Source organism: Lissotriton vulgaris, chromosome 2_1, assembly GCF_964263255.1.
Source record: "Lissotriton vulgaris chromosome 2_1, aLisVul1.2, whole genome shotgun sequence".
NCBI lineage: Eukaryota > Metazoa > Chordata > Amphibia > Caudata > Salamandridae > Lissotriton > Lissotriton vulgaris.
This window is the reverse complement of record NC_141687.1, coordinates 2,023,612,484-2,023,628,552: the sequence shown is the minus strand read 5'-3', so window position 1 is coordinate 2,023,628,552 and position 16,069 is coordinate 2,023,612,484. Positions and strand designations below refer to the sequence as shown.

At 41.8% G+C, this 16,069-nt stretch overlaps 1 pseudogene across 1 annotated transcript; it reads left to right on the top strand.

Moving 5' to 3' along the window:
* Positions 1-14,610: 14,610 nt before the first annotated feature.
* LOC147733672 (myosin regulatory light chain 2, smooth muscle minor isoform pseudogene) lies at positions 14,611-15,550 on the top strand (annotated as a pseudogene). Its single transcript, XR_015308536.1, has one exon. The product of XR_015308536.1 is annotated as a myosin regulatory light chain 2, smooth muscle minor isoform pseudogene (transcript).
* The last annotated feature ends 519 nt before the right edge of the window (positions 15,551-16,069 follow it).

Here is a 16,069-nt window from a genome sequence, read left to right as displayed (position 1 = left end):
TTATTTGGCATAGTTGTCCCCGTGAAGCCTGATTATTACTTGTAATGGGTAGTTTGAAACCCCTAACTGATCCAGGGCAGCCCACATTTTATCTCTAGGAATGAGATCAAAAGAAGCATTTAAGTCTGAAAATACTATGCATGTGTGTCACCAAATGTTTCCATAACATCGTTAGGAGTCTAAATAATTGGTCAGTGGTACTTGTGTTCTCTCTAAAGCCAGCCTGTTGAGGTGAGAGTATCTGGTTCCCCCTTATCCAGTCCTGATGTCTCTCCAACACGTGCCTTCAGTACAATTTTTGTGAAATGTCTATAAGGCTAATAAGCCTGTAGTTGACTGGTTCATTTTTATCTCCCTTTTTATATACTGGGACTACCTCCGCCCCATCCAGCAGTCTGGCACTCAGCACCTTTTAGTATGGCATTAAAACTTTGGTTGAGGATGACACACTATACTTCAAGTTCGGAAAGGAAGAGGTCCCCTGGTATTTTATCTAACCCAAATGCTTTTGCCCTTTGTACGGCAGTGATGGCTAGCTTAGTTTCCTCCAATCTGAAATTAGTCAGGTCTATGTCCCAATGATGTCTATTCTAATTTAGACAGTGTGAGTCATCAGCCCATGTGCACAAAAGTGGCCTGTCCGGCATAGAGTGTACCAAAATGTGTTACCCAGGACGGAGGTTGGATGTGGGGGTCTTCTTCTGTAATTTAGCTCCAAGTTCCCTTAGCTGGAATATGCCAAAAAATTGTTCGCTGTCCTTAGTTTTTACCACAGTAGTTAAATCTCTCCATAGGCACTCTTCCCAGGTTTTTTTGGCCTCTTTCTGAACCCTATCGTATTGTTTCCTTTTAAGGCCCACTGTATTTCTAGAGCCGTTTTGCATGGTGTCTATCAACTCAATTTTTGCTGTCTTACACGTATTGCTGTACTCTAAACTATTTTCTAGAAGAATGTTTTGATCTTGCCCATTAATTTTCTAAAGTTACTTCGGGTTAGTTGAGACTCATCTACGAGCTTGTCGAGGTCAATAAGTGATTGTACTACGATGGTGTATACCCGGGCCAAAGTATCCATAGTCTCCTCAATCTTGGGCCACCTGACCCTCCTTTTGTTGAAACTTAGGACTATTTGCTTGGCTGATTCTCCCACTAATTAGGGCTGAGGGACATGAGTGTATGATCCAGTTTTAGGAACAGGGCATTGTGGTCACTGTCTAGCCTTTCAATTATCATCATATTAATCATGTAGCACCAGGATGGTAGATCCATTAGGATGTAGTCTATTCTGGTTCGACAGTTGGCATTTTTGAAGTTATGTCTTGGTTCCTTGTCTGATATTGAGCACCTGTTATGGGCTCGAAAACTATGCTTAAAACTAAAATAGGCTACTTGGAAAACAACTTTTGTATTTCTGGGCGGGCCAACATGGCTCAAACTAGGGATTCGCCACTCCTTATTCTCCACCTCTGTGGTGACATTTGCCATCGCTTCAATGGGTTCATATGTTATATTTAGATCCCCTGCAAGTATTGGATGGCCAGTACTCTCTACCCTTTCCAGGAAATCATCGAGAACTGTTATGGTGGGGGAATCCTGGTGCTGTGAAGATAATCTATTGTAAATGTTTACCAAAAGAACAGACTGTTTCCAGAAGACTGACAGCCAGTAGGTCCCTAGAGTTTGTCAAGTTTTTTGAGGGTGCATTGTAAGTGAATGTTAAACCAAATACTAAGGCCCATTATCGGTCGGCCTTTTGGTGATGTGGAGGCTTCCACACTAACATTTCTAAGGCCCACCCTGTGTACCACATTAGTATCCCACGTCTCTTGTAAGAAACCTATATAAAAACTATCAATATAATTCCTCCAGTCCTCATTATTTATTTTAGCCTTAATGCCTGCTTTGTTCTACAGTATCTTTAACATCCTAGAGGCCACAGAGAAAACAGACTGAGTATGTCCTAGGGATTGCCTTCCCTCTTCATAACCCTCAATTGGGTTGGTACATGTCTGTTGCTACAGTTATAGAGGGGCAAGCATCTTCCCTCATAAATCTGCACCTGTGGCTTTGGGCGACGAATCTCCACAAAACATTCCAAAAATAAGTTAATCCACTTCGGCATCTTCCTGGAAAGTTTCAGGGTAATCTGTCAAGCGAGGGCTGAGAAAAAGTAAGGGTTCCAAAAGCAAATTTCCCCCTTCATTTTCCATAAATGTTATTTTAGACAGCGCCATCACAAAAACTGCTGAACGTAATTACACAAACTTTGGCAGGAAGCTAGTTGTTGGTCCACAAAGAGTGCTTTTTTGTGATTTGGTGTAAATCTGTTCAGTTGTTTTTGAGAAATTAAAGTGGGAAAATATTTGTATATCAGGACGTTTGGGTTTGAGGGACTCTCGCAGGCAGGGAAACCGATATTTCTCCTGCCTAGAGGGAGGAAGCATGAATAGCATCTCCCTCCGGATACGAGCAATACTGGCCCGACACCATGCGGGGAGCTGGCTGGAGCTACAGGGGCTCTGGGGCTCCTCCAACAGCCACCAACTAGTTGTTTGTGGGTACTGGGACACCCACCTCGGCCCAAAAAAAGATTGGAGTCTGGGCCACATGCCCCCTCTCCTAAATAATGCAATTTCGTCTCAGGGTTTGGGTATCTGGAGCCTAATAAGGTTCGGGGAGGGGAGCCATATGGCCCCTCGCAACTTTTTTATTGCATTTGGCCCCCGGGGAATGGGATTGCCGGGGTCCAATAAACTTTGAGGAAGGGGATCACATCCCCTATCATTAGTAGTTGGCCCCTGGGGATGAGGTCACTGAAGCCCAGTTGGGCTTTGGCAGGGGGCCACATGCCTCCTCCCCAAGAATAACTGTTTTTGGTCCAAGGGATTGGGTCTCTGTGGGTTTCTTAAGCTCATGACCCCTTCCCTACTATTCTTCTTTGTACTTTGGCCCTGGAGGATGAGGTCCCCTTGGCCCATTTGGGCTCGGGAGGGGGGCAAGGGGGGCACGCACCCCCTCCTCTAAAATAATGGTTTTGGTCCCTCGGACCTCTTGCCCTGGGGCCCTCTTAAGGCTGGGGGCGGGGGGCCCAATGCCCTTCCCCTATAATAAATGTATGGCCCGAGGATGGGGTCCTTGGGACTCATTTGGGCTCAGGAAGGGGGCCACGCACCCTCCTTCCCTATAATTAGTCTATGGCCCTAGAGGATATTTTGCTGGGGCCAATAGTAGCTTGAGAATGGACAATGTCATGAGTGATGTAATATGTGAGGCCATAAGCAATGCATGATGGGGCGCGAATTATTGTCACCTCAGCTAACTATAACTGGTGAATTGCTGTGTTTTAATTTAGTTCAAAACTTTACGTTGGCGCTGAACTTTTCACCTAACATCACTTTAACTTATATATATAGTATCTCAATTACCTACTGGCAGTCGCCCGTAGGTATTTTTAGTTTGCTTATAACTTTGGCGCTGTTTTAAAAATCTTCACAACATTTTTCAAAAAGAGTTGCATGGTTTGTTTAATTCTGCGTGGTTAGTTTCTGAGTGATCAGTCAAGCGGATGTTGAGAAAGAGAAGGGGGGAAAATGTGTGTTTACCATGCAATTATGGATTTTGAACAAAACTAGAAGCGCAAACTGTTGGACAGAATTACACCACATTTTGCAGAGGTGTCTCTTGGTCTAGAAAGAGCTCTTTTTGTGATTTGGGTCAGGGTAGATGTACCCTGACCCCTTGGGTGTGCTAGAGGAGTGTCAGAGGGACATATGTTAGGTACGAAATTAGGCTAAAACATTTATTTTTCCACGTCAGGAATCTGCGGATTCACCCTGGGGCTGAGCATGGCCCCATGTAAATCTGCAACAGATTTGTAAATATTGGTGCACTTTGGAGGGGGGGGGCTTTCAAACCCACTCAGATACTCACAGAGGCACTCTTGCTCCCATTTACAGATCCACACAACCACTCACACAAAGGCACTCAGACTCACACAGGTACTCAAAGACCCACTCAGCCACTGGCACATCCACTGAAATACCCATGCAGGCACTCACACACCCACCGACACTCACTCACACATTCATTTACAGACCCACACAGGCACTTACACACCCATTCACAGAAATATGCATGTACTCACAGAACCCCTGCAGAGTCCTACAGAACACAGAGGTACTATTACACCCACTCACAGACCCACACATACACTCACACACATTCACAAACCCACTAACAGACCCACCCACTCAGACCCACACCCACACCCACTCACAGACCCACTCTGACACTCACAAACCCACCCACCCACTCACAGATGTACAGACACTCTCACACCCACTCAAAGATCCACACATACTCTCTCTCGGACATATACACACACACACACCAACTCACAAACCCATACAGCTACTCACACAACCACTTGCAGACTGAGAGAAGTACTCACTCACCTACTCGCACCCGCAGATTAGCTTACACACCCACAGAGCTCCTCAAGTACCCAGTTACTCACTTGCCTATCACACCCATGCTACCAGTTACAACCCCACTCATATAATTACAGATCTACTCACTCCTGCATACAACAACTGACACAGCCACTCACACCCATACAACCACTTCACACCCACTCACACACCCATACAACCACTCACACAGTGTCTCATATACCCAGATTCCCACTCACACAGTCATTGTCACACCCAGTCACTAACTCACCCACTCACATACATGTCTAGTCTGTGAAACATCTACTCACACACCCACACAGCTATTAAAACACTTAACTCAGTCACCCAGTCACACATTCACAACCTCACTCAGCGACCCATACCGCCATTCACCCGCCCAGTTAGAGACCCACACTGCTTCTTATACACCCACTCACACAACAACAAAACCACTGACGCACCTACTCATGGTCCTATAAGGCACTCCCCTACGTGTTGTTGTTTAACATAGATGGATTGGGTTGAGGAGACCCCGTTGCTATTATGTGTTGAATGTGTGCTTTTGGTTTGGGATCCACAATGCTAAAAACACTAAACTGTGACCCACAATCTGGACTATGAGCATTTTGGAGGGAAGGAGTAGCCACACAGAGAAGGCTGCAGTAGAATGAGGAAGCTTTGAAGATGGAAGGGAGCTACAATTGAATACAGCAAGTAGAATATAAAAGAACATATTTGATTGTATGGTGGAGATGTGCATGGAACTAAAATTAGGTAGTGATTTCGAAAACAAGTAACTACATCTGTGATTGCTTTTTTTTAATGCAAAAATTATGTTGATAGGGATATGCTTGAAATTGCAACCAGTCAACCACATTCGCTACAGTTTGATTTGAAGCTAGTATGCTGCTTCCAGAGAGTACTGTATACTTTTAACATAATGGTGGGTAGAGAGTGCTGGTAACATGGTCACCATGACACAGAGTTAAAAGAATAAGGGGGAAGGGAACAACAATTACTGCACTGTGAAACTCAAAAAGAGTGATGTGGAAACATTGGTAATTAGGGAGCGTTTGGCTTTTAATTGAGTAGTTTTTACAAAGTAAAACATACATGCAAACTACTAATAGTAGATTGTTAAATGCTTCTACAGGATTCTGTGTGAATCAGCTGATCCACCGCAAAGTTACACAGGGGCCACGCTGAGCATTGAGGTGGATTCAAGGACGTGTGGGGGACAAAAACAAATTGGGCTTCTTCCTAAGAAACACGGAAAGCGTAAAAAAGATAATGACCATTTAGAAGTGGTATAACAAAAATAAAAGATGAAAGAAAGCCTGCGATTTGTTAACTACAGGAGTGTAAGAGGACATTGAAGTACCGAAAAATAAATAAGACCATGGAGCTATACTTACTAATAGCCCCCAATACCAATTACCAATAACCAGTCAGTTGGCAGTGAAAAAGGTTCAATCATTTATTGTAAATGGACTCTGCCCAGAGGAGCCTCCCCGTCCACACCCAGTCAGTGTGACAAGAAGACTGCCAGAATACAGACAGTACAAAGCATATATTTGTTTCACACACTGTATGTTATCACCTTACTAGGAAAGAAACAACTTGTCAGAGAGCCAGCAGGAAGACCCATATAAGGCACAATGGATTGCTAGTAGCTAAGCCTTAGCTATTCCGGGGGCAGGTCAGCAAGGTGCCTCCCTTTCTATCTCGAGCATGGGAGTACAGGAACAGTGTCTGCAGGAATGTGCTTATCGCAGCCCAAAAACAGATGCGGCCTTGAGTCTCAGATAGAAAGGAAAGACGGCATACTTTCAGCTGCTCTTAGGCTCCATAAAGGAGGGGAGAGATATGTGTGGAGCTACAAAACAAGTGTCTGCATTAGAAGTCTCTCTGCCATAGACAAGCCTCTCTCTCTTATAGCAGAAATATGAATTTTGAAAACCTGGCCAAGGGAAAGCAATGTACCACAACAGATTTCTAACCTAGAAGGCAAGAATAGGATAAAAGCTTCCATATTATAGGAACAATTCTATACCACTGAAGCTTGCACATTACAAAAATAGCTCAGTGGGCTGCAGCACATGAATAATAAGCTGCAACTACATATTGGTTAGACACATTAGGCCAATATTAAATATATACAAGAATAGATAGTTACATCATGCTATCACATATATTGGATACATAACACCAACATTATATAGTATTGGATTTATATTTCTTCAGACCGTCCTTTTGGCATAATGTAGCCAATATATATAAAGGCTGGTCCCCTAATCGAAGAACACACCCTCATTTATCTGCATGAGGTTGGCCACCTCCTTTTGGGTCATCTGTTTGTCTATTTTCGCTTGTTGGGAAACGGTCAATGCTGAAGTAAGCTTAGCAGCACAGAAAGAACAACATGCTGGCCCACAATGTAAACACAGGTAGCAGGTAAATACTATACCAAGAGCTCCTGCCAGAATCATAAAGATCTTCCAACCCCACGTGGATAAGAGATTCCAAAACCATCCCAGCAATCCCAGCAAGGGATCATGTGCAATGTTCAGCATATATTTCTTAAAGCTAAATGATGCAGTCTTTGAACATTCTCTCTATCAGTTCTATTAATACTAACTAGTTGACATTTCATTGCCTGCAGAAGGTGATATCACCACTACCTTGCACAAAACCATTATTCATTTGAATAATCAGTTCCCTGAGAGCCAAGGATTTTTTCATGAGAAAAATACAAGTTGAGGCTTAAGACCTAAGTCAACTTATACTATTGGATGACATATATGAAATTATATGTTCTGCTTGATTATATACAGATATTTGGATACATATTCTAATAATGACATTTTCACATTATATATATATCTGATTGGTTCAACTGAATACACACGTTATTACACAAAATCACTGACTTGCTCAAGGGAAATATGCTGCTCAAGGGAAAGAACTAGCGTACTCAGTGAGGTTGAACCATTGGAACCCTACACATCATTTTCTTATCTGGCAAGAAAAGTTCATGCTTCCCTCATTACATTTGGGCAGGCATTTAGATGCATGATACCTTTTTACTGTCCTCTCAGGATCTATCTCTAATGTAATATACTGTACTTCAGGACATCTTCATAACCCAATTTACTTCACTTAGAGTGTGATAAATATTTATATTACCATAATTAGGCCCTTCTACTATACACCTATAACAAGAATAGGGACAAAACCAAATCATCTGTTACTAGTCAGAGTGGAAAGCAATCCATGGGCCCTACAGCTAATAGATACTTTCATTACTCCATCTGTGTCAGTCTTTGTGCGGGGTCAAACAGGTCATAGACATACTCAAATGAGACAGTGGCATTCCTTATCAATACTCTCAGATGAAATGGAGATACTCTTCATCATAGGATGGACTTGATACTGCTTCCACTAAACAGAATACTACTCTAAACAGTGCCAGCAAAACAATAAGAATCAGTCTCCTAACACCCATTCTATGCAATCGCACGGGAACGCTTGTGCAACCACAACTATGCCCAGAGTCCGTTCAAAGCCTCTCTGGTAGACTTCTATCGTTCATCAAATCTGCTTCCATCGTCGCATTGGGCCATTTGATTCAGGCCTTCCATGAAAATAGTTCTTCTTAGTATCCGTTGGAGCGCCTCCTGGCAAACACTCACAGCTTACTCGAAAGTCTCAAGGCAGTGCACCAATATCTTTCCTCTGCGGCAGGCACTACAGATACCATGCTCTTCGGTGGTCATGGGTGCAGATCACATCGTGCAAACCCAAGTACTATTAATCGAGAAAGAGCAACAGACTTTCACGCTCAGCAACACTTTCAGGCTCCAACACTCACTATTCAGTGTCAGAGGACGCTCGGGCTGCTGTTCCATGGGTACCACAAATGTTGTGCCTTTTTGCCAATCGTAGATTCTCCGGTGCACTGCCCTTCCGTTGATGCAAAGGAAAAGGGGGGTGGCCAAAACTCAGGCCAAGGGGGTCAGGGGACCACGCGCTGTCAAGAGGTTACTAGCACATGTCAGGTAGAAAACTGAAGAAACTGAATCTCAAATCAGCCCTGCCATCAACAACAGGGATCCTTCTCTTTCGCTCTTTTGCACTGCAATTTTCGTTCTGCAGCAAACAGGCCTCCTTCTTCTCTGATGTCCGACGCCGTCCAATGAAGCAAGCACGATGCTTTGGAGATGCAGTTGATGAAGCACCGGCAATCGCTGTCCATCTTTTCTACTTTGCTACTTTCTGGGTGTTGGGACTGTAGGGCCAATACGTCCGCCTCTCATCTGTAGTTATCATTGATGGGAGTTAGGATTCGTTTTGATCACCGTTCTGCAGGGTATCATTCTTCATTTGACTCTGGAAGATCCCGCAGAACCTAGTATTGTAGGAAATGTGACACAGTTGTTAATTCTCTTCCAAGTAAAGAAAAACAATTCCTAGTATTTAACAAGGTGACTGAAAGCAGGTGGCCTACAATCTTTGAGGGAGTGGTCATACACCATGGGATTACTCTAGAATGCACTGTTACTCTCATAGGATACAAAGGCCAAGACAGTGCTTCTGGCTTTTTCAATTGGGTACTTTCTATTATCTTCTGTCATCTAAGGGTAGATAGCTACAGGGGAATTCTATCTGCATGTATGGCTTCACACACAATAGCATTGTATAATGGGGTAAACATTTCTTGAAAAACTACATCTATGTGCTCCTACAATTCGTATCTAGAACACATCAAAAAGGGAAACGTATGAAACAACTTATCAGAGGCAAACAGATACCTCCCTTTAATAATGGTGTATTAGGTGCATGATGCAATACAGGCTAATGATCAAAATGTGGAAACAAAAGACAAGGACTAGAGAGTCCTGGTATTTCCACTATTTAAAACCCATCTGATCCCACCAACATTTAAAACAGCAGGAACAAAAAGGTAAAAATCAACTAAAATAGGCATTGTAATTATGCCATGTTCCAGAAAAAAGCGTAAGGTATTCTCTATTGAGGTGAAAAACTTGTCTACTATAGTCCCAGTGGACATGAAGAAAGGTCTTAAAAACCTATCTGGTCATACAAAAGGGAATTATACATAATATGGGGGGTCCATAGTACATCACTATAGCATGGGAATGCGTACTTGAACAATATACCAAGGGCTGCAAGAAGATATAAAAGTGCTTTTCCCTAATCCAAATTATGCAACATCAGCTTCTAATAAGGACTGTGAGTTTCTTTACACAGACTAGCTAATAAAGAACTAGCCATGTAACCTAAGATTTGTAGAACTTAACTAATCACAACTAATTCCCTTAAAGATCAAAATAAAACATGAGAAAAGGGGAGAGCAACATACATACTACCTAGCCTTAATTTGGAAGGGAGCTAGCGGGGAGCAAACCTCTGCCTAACCTCCATTTTGACAGGAGGAAATCTGAAACAGGTTTCAATTCTGTTAACACTATCATTCCCTGTGTGTAGCAACTGGGCATAAGTAAAATTATAGGAGATACATAGCACTTTTGAGAGGGCTAGAAATCCTTTTAGCAAATGTACAAATCTCATTGCCTTAGCTTATAAGCATTAGTGCTGTATAAATATGGCAAAACTTATCTGTTCATCAAAGTTCACATATACAATTATAAGCAGTGTACAATATACTTGTTTTCAATATAGAAGTCAACTATGTGTATTATACCCGAAGGCATGTATTTACTGAAACCTAAGGCAGATTAAAACTGCTCTGAATGCACAATTTGTTGTTGGAAATTAATGAAGTTTTTCTTGGCCAATTTCGACTTTGCTATATGGGACTCTTAAAAAAAATATATCCTAAACATTGGTTACATTTTAAACATCCTCTGAATGTTTTCTTAAAACTGCAGAGATTGGACGTTAGATACATCTCATGTAAATCCTTAGAAAAATGTCTTTTTTTACGCCTGAAAGGTGTACCATACACTACCAAGGACACAGAACAGGATTAGCTAGTGCAATATTAGAAAAGTTCAGGTCACCTTTTAGCAAGAGCCACAAATTATAATTGTTCCTTTAATGTCCAATCAAGAAACATTTGATCAAGGGCAGCTGCCTGTCCATAAGGGAAATGGCAGTCATGGCTAACTGCAAGTGACACATATTTTAGTCTTGCATAACTCTTTTATTTTTCTTCAATACCAATTAGACATACACTGCTGAAGTGTTGTCTGTTACTTTCACAGCATGAAAATATCATATCTGTGGAATTTAGTAACTTTGAACAAGTTCCAGCCAACTGTTGTGCAGAGATGGACATCGTCACGGCCATCTCCTTACATCACAGGGGATCTTGTACTAGTATTAAAAAATAGAATTGTTAATACGACACAAAGACAAAATCATATATAAAATAAGAATAAATAGGCCAAGCCATCAGGTATACTTTGCTGTATACCAAGCACAGAAAGCATAGACAAATTACAATAGCATATATAAATGAGCAGTGACGCACAACACTGAACCTGCAGCTCAAAACCCAATATTCTGGCCTGCTTAATTTGTCAGGCTTAAAATCAATAACTGATTTTTTTGCCTTTCTTACCCCCATCTGACAGCAGGTCATCTTTATGATGAACGGCTGTCAGCTTAACTTACTGTGTCGCTTCTGATACACAGGACCAGCAGGAACAATTTATAAAAAGGAAAAAATGGATAAAATGAAAAACACACGAGCATTTCTTTTGAAAGGGGTTATGCCAAAAATACATCTATTTCAACACATGGCTGACAGCACCCTTCTTTTACCCTGATTACCTACCTATAGCCACTCAGGGCGCATATTTCACTTTTTTCCTCTCACAATTATGACATTTTATATTGTTTGCCAATCCAACTCACGTGTCTTGTCAGCCTTAAAACCACCCAGAACAATCCATGAATGATCTGTGGGCAGAAGCAAAAAAGATACACAACACACAAAAGAGAGACATTTCTCATAACAAAGAAAATATCAATTATAACTTTTAATCAGAAGACAAAATATAATACACATGAACAAACACAAAAATAAATTTCCATTACTTAACTGTTATCAACTTATCAGTCAGCTTGCAACATTAAGCCACCTTAATTTTAACTTTCTAAAAGTAAAATTGTTTCACTGACACTCCATGTTAGCTTTGCGCCACAATTTCTACTGTGAAAAATAATTCTTAATTGGAAAATAGTTTTCACCTAGGCATGTAGCCCATAAAATGTCAAGGAAGAGCATCATTTTACTTTTTGTCTAGGACTTCATGCAACATTTCATTTTCTGTTAAATAAAAGCAACGAGCGACATTATTTTTCCAGAGCAGAGATACAAATGTATCATTTCTGCAGAGCATTTAGCATGATGTTGGGACTTTCAAAGAAACCGATTGTTATATATTTCCTTTAGAATAAAGTTCTTTAATTTATTGATGTTCTTATGGAGAAACCAGAAATCCCCCTTTTAGAGGCCCGGTTTAGCAAGGCCATCCAGAAATGCACTTCTCAGAGACAAGGCCCTAATTTATGAGGTCACAGATGTCACATGACAGCCTCCTTCCAGAAACTAAAGATAGCATCTCAATGTGGAACTGCCAGCCTCTGCAAGCGCTCCTAGCCCCCAACTTCAGTCACTCTGAAGCTGTCAAAGACAAAAAGCCTTCCTAATTCCTCCTAACCTGCAATAATTCACCCTATTTTAAAATTTAATTTTTCCTTTTTCAGGGCTAAAAGTTATCTCTATTCTCAGATTATTAAAAACATTTACTGTGAATAATTCACGGAACCTAAAAACACACATACCAGCTTTTAGATCAAATGTTTGTTTTTACCCTATGCAATGGTACACATTTCATCAACCTTAAATGGATGAACGTTTCAGTAGGTCCAGCTCGAGTTAGAACCTTCATCCCTGATATTAAACACAAACCTCCATATTTACTTTTCATTAGTGCTTGTGTACATCAAGGGTGTCGTCAAATCACAGGGGTTGCCTCTTTTTCTAACTACACCCCTTTTCAATCATCTTTTTCGACGCATTGATGGTAATGAGGCCAAATTAAACTCATTCCTCGCACTTCTCCCATACTCTCACACATTCACAGCCACAATTCTTTAAACAAAACAAACTGTAATACCATTCTTTACATACATATTCTGACTCGGGCTGCCCTCAGACAGGGCAGGTCAATTCTCAACCAAATGCATATCATTAAGGCGCAACAATATCCAAAACATCTCAATTTAGCAACACATAGCATAATAAGTACTGTCACATATTCTTCATTAAATCATATCAACCAACTTTCAAACATGTCCATGTTTACAATCAAATCCAATCTTACACAAATAAATCAACCACAATTTTTCATTGACATAAAGGACAAAACAGACTTATTCCAAGCAAAAGGTGGAGCCCGTCGACTCCTACCTATGGAGAACTCTTTTCCAAAACCTCCAAAACTAGGAGGACCCAAGAACCAAAATCAAACAGTCTTGTCCTTAGACTGCCTAGAGATGGCCACACAGGTTTCTTCAAACCACAGACCTACCTACAGACCATCTGGCAACATTCATGGTTCACCTCCCGAACTATTCTGGCGGGGCCCGCTTTTTCAAACACCGCTCCAGATTTGTCCGAGTGCTACCCAATCTCCGCTGCCAATGTTTCCGAGAGCTGTCTGGCCGGGTGTAACCTGTCCCACAAGTTACACTGAGGCGTTTTGTCTCAATATCTAGTTATTTCCAAAATCCAAAACAGGGGTGTCTGCCCGTGCAGTCTCAATGCTGTCCCGTCAGACCCCCTTTTCGAGTTCTCCGTGACCAGAAGTCACCAATTCCAAGTTTCAAATTGAAATCCAAAGGATATCCAACACAAGACAAGACAAATCACTCACCTGGTGCACTCAGGTCCGATTGAGCGTTCTCCACTGCCAATTCCTGTGGACCAACGTGGTCCGTTCTCGGGTTACACCCGTAGGACTCCGGCGTGGGGTCACTAGCAGCTGGGGCTCTCCCGATCGGGAGAGCGGAGCAACCCCCAAACTTTTCGGTCGATCCTTCCCCCCGATCAAGATCACCCTTCCCAATTTCCCTTTCCTTTCTGATTACAGAGGGACGACCCCAACGCGGAGTCGCCAACTGAAGTACCCAAAAAATAAATAAGACCATGGAGCTATACTTACTAATAGCCCCCAATACCAATTACCAATAACTAGTCAGTTGGCAGTGAAGAAGGTTCAATCATTTATTCTAAATGGACTCTGCGCAGAAGAGCCTCCCCGTCCACTCCCAGTCAGTGTGACAAGAAGACTGCCAGAATAAAGACAGTACAAAGCATATATCTGTTTCACACACAGTATGATATCACCTTACTAGGAAAGAAACAACTTGTCAGAGAGCCAGCAGGAAGACCCATATAAGGCACAATAGATTGCTAGTAGCTAAGCCTAAGCTATTCCGGGGGCAGGTCAGCAAGGTGCCTCCCTTTCTATCTCGAGCATAGGAGTACAGGAACAGTGTCTGCAGGAATGTGCTTATCGCAGCCCAAAGACAGATGCGGCCTTGAGTATCACATAGAAAGGAAAGACAGCATACTTTCAGCTGCTCTTAGGCTCCATGAAGGATGGGAGAGATCTGTGTGGAGCTGCAAAACAAGTGTCTGCATTAGAAGTCTCTCTGCCATTGACAAGCCTCTCTCTCTTATAGCAGAAATATGAATATTGGAAACCTGACCAAGGGAAAGCAATGTACCACAACAGATTCCTAACTCAGAAGGCAAGAATAGGATAAATATTATAGGAACAATTCTATACCACTGAAACTTGCACATTACAAAATAGCTCAGTGGGTTGCAGCACATGAATAATAAGCTGCAACTACATATTGGTTAGACACATTAGGCCAATATTAAATATATACAAGAATAGGTAGGTACATCATGCAGGGTAGCCATTTTAGCTGCTCTTGTACTGAAAGTGGAGGAGGATTGCTATAGTTCAGACTTTGGATTTCCAATGAAAACAGATGTTAACAGAAATATAAATGAAAGTTGGAGAACAGCAAAGAACTTTTCTAGGTATGTTAATTAGGTTGTAGTATAAAAGTAATATTTAGGGGTTTCTTGGCCGGGATCTCACCGCTGTTGTTGGTAGAAGGTCTGTCACATCTGAAGGAGTCCGCAGTGCTCTCTCCTCGCCTTCAATCCACCGCAGCCTCGGCCACCAAAACCGCCATCATGTCCAGCAAAAGAGCAAAGACCAAGACCACCAAGAAGCGTCCTCAGCACGCGACCTCCAATGTCTTTGCTATGTTTGATCAGTCCCAGATCCAGGAGTTTAAAGAGGCCTTTAATATGATCGACCAGAATCGAGATGGCTTCATTGACAAGGAGGATCTACATGACATGCTGGCCTCATTGGGTAAAAATCCAACTGAAGAATACTTGGAGGCCATGATGAATGAAGCTCCAGGCCCCATTAACTTCACCATGTTCCTCACTATGTTTGGAGAGAAGCTAAATGGCACTGACCCAGAAGATGTTATCCGAAATGCGTTTGCATGCTTCGATGAGGAAGCATCAGGTTTCATTCATGAAGATTATCTGAGGGAGCTACTGACTACCATGGGAGACCGGTTTACGGATGAGGAAGTGGACGAGTTGTTCAGGGAGGCACCCATTGACAAAAAAGGCAACTTCAGTTACATTGAATTCACACGCATTCTAAAACATGGAGCCAAGGACAAAGATGATTAAAGAAAATTGCCAAACCTGCAATTCTATCCATGTTGCCCATGCGCACATTTCTGAGTTTCCTTCCCTCCTAGAACTTGTTGCATGTGTTTAGCTCTTCAGCTTTTGCCTTTGTATTTATGGATTTAATCCAAGCCATCCCGGTGCATTTGCAACTATGTAATCAACTGGAAATAGAAGGATGGCTCTGTTAACTGAGGGGGAAGGGAATTGGGGAGTAAAGACCAATTATACTTGGACATCCATAACAAAAATCTCAGTGTTTCTGGTTAAGCTGGATTTTTACATTTTTGTAATAAGAAGTTTTGAAATAAATGACTAGATTTAAAAAAATTGTGAGTGTTTATAAGATGAAAGAAAATGTATAGCTTCTAGACACTATACTAGAAGGCAAAATAGAAAGGAGCTTAGATAAAATCATTAACTAAAAATAGATATGAAAAAGTGCCAGGACAAGTGGGTTTATTCTTAGTAAACTGGAAAAATCCCTTTAGTATATATATCTGATGTTTATTTCACAAAATAAGAGGTCAAAGGTGATTCTTAATGTGACAATCACTGGAACCAAAACAAATGTAAAACACAGCCAACAGGTGTTTCACCCCCTTTTGGCTTGCAAGCCAGTGGCTTTTTCAAGGCATGTTCCAATGGTCAATGTACACTACGAGTATAGTTCGGTGAGGGAAGCTGTATTCTACTAGACGGTGGTTGCAGTAGAGAGGTGTCAGGCATATGGGTAATTCGTCAGAAATAGGCAAATGGAACAGTCACTATCGGTCTAAAAATAGAGTGAGCAGGAAAAGAGTAAGAAATATTGCTAAACTGAAAA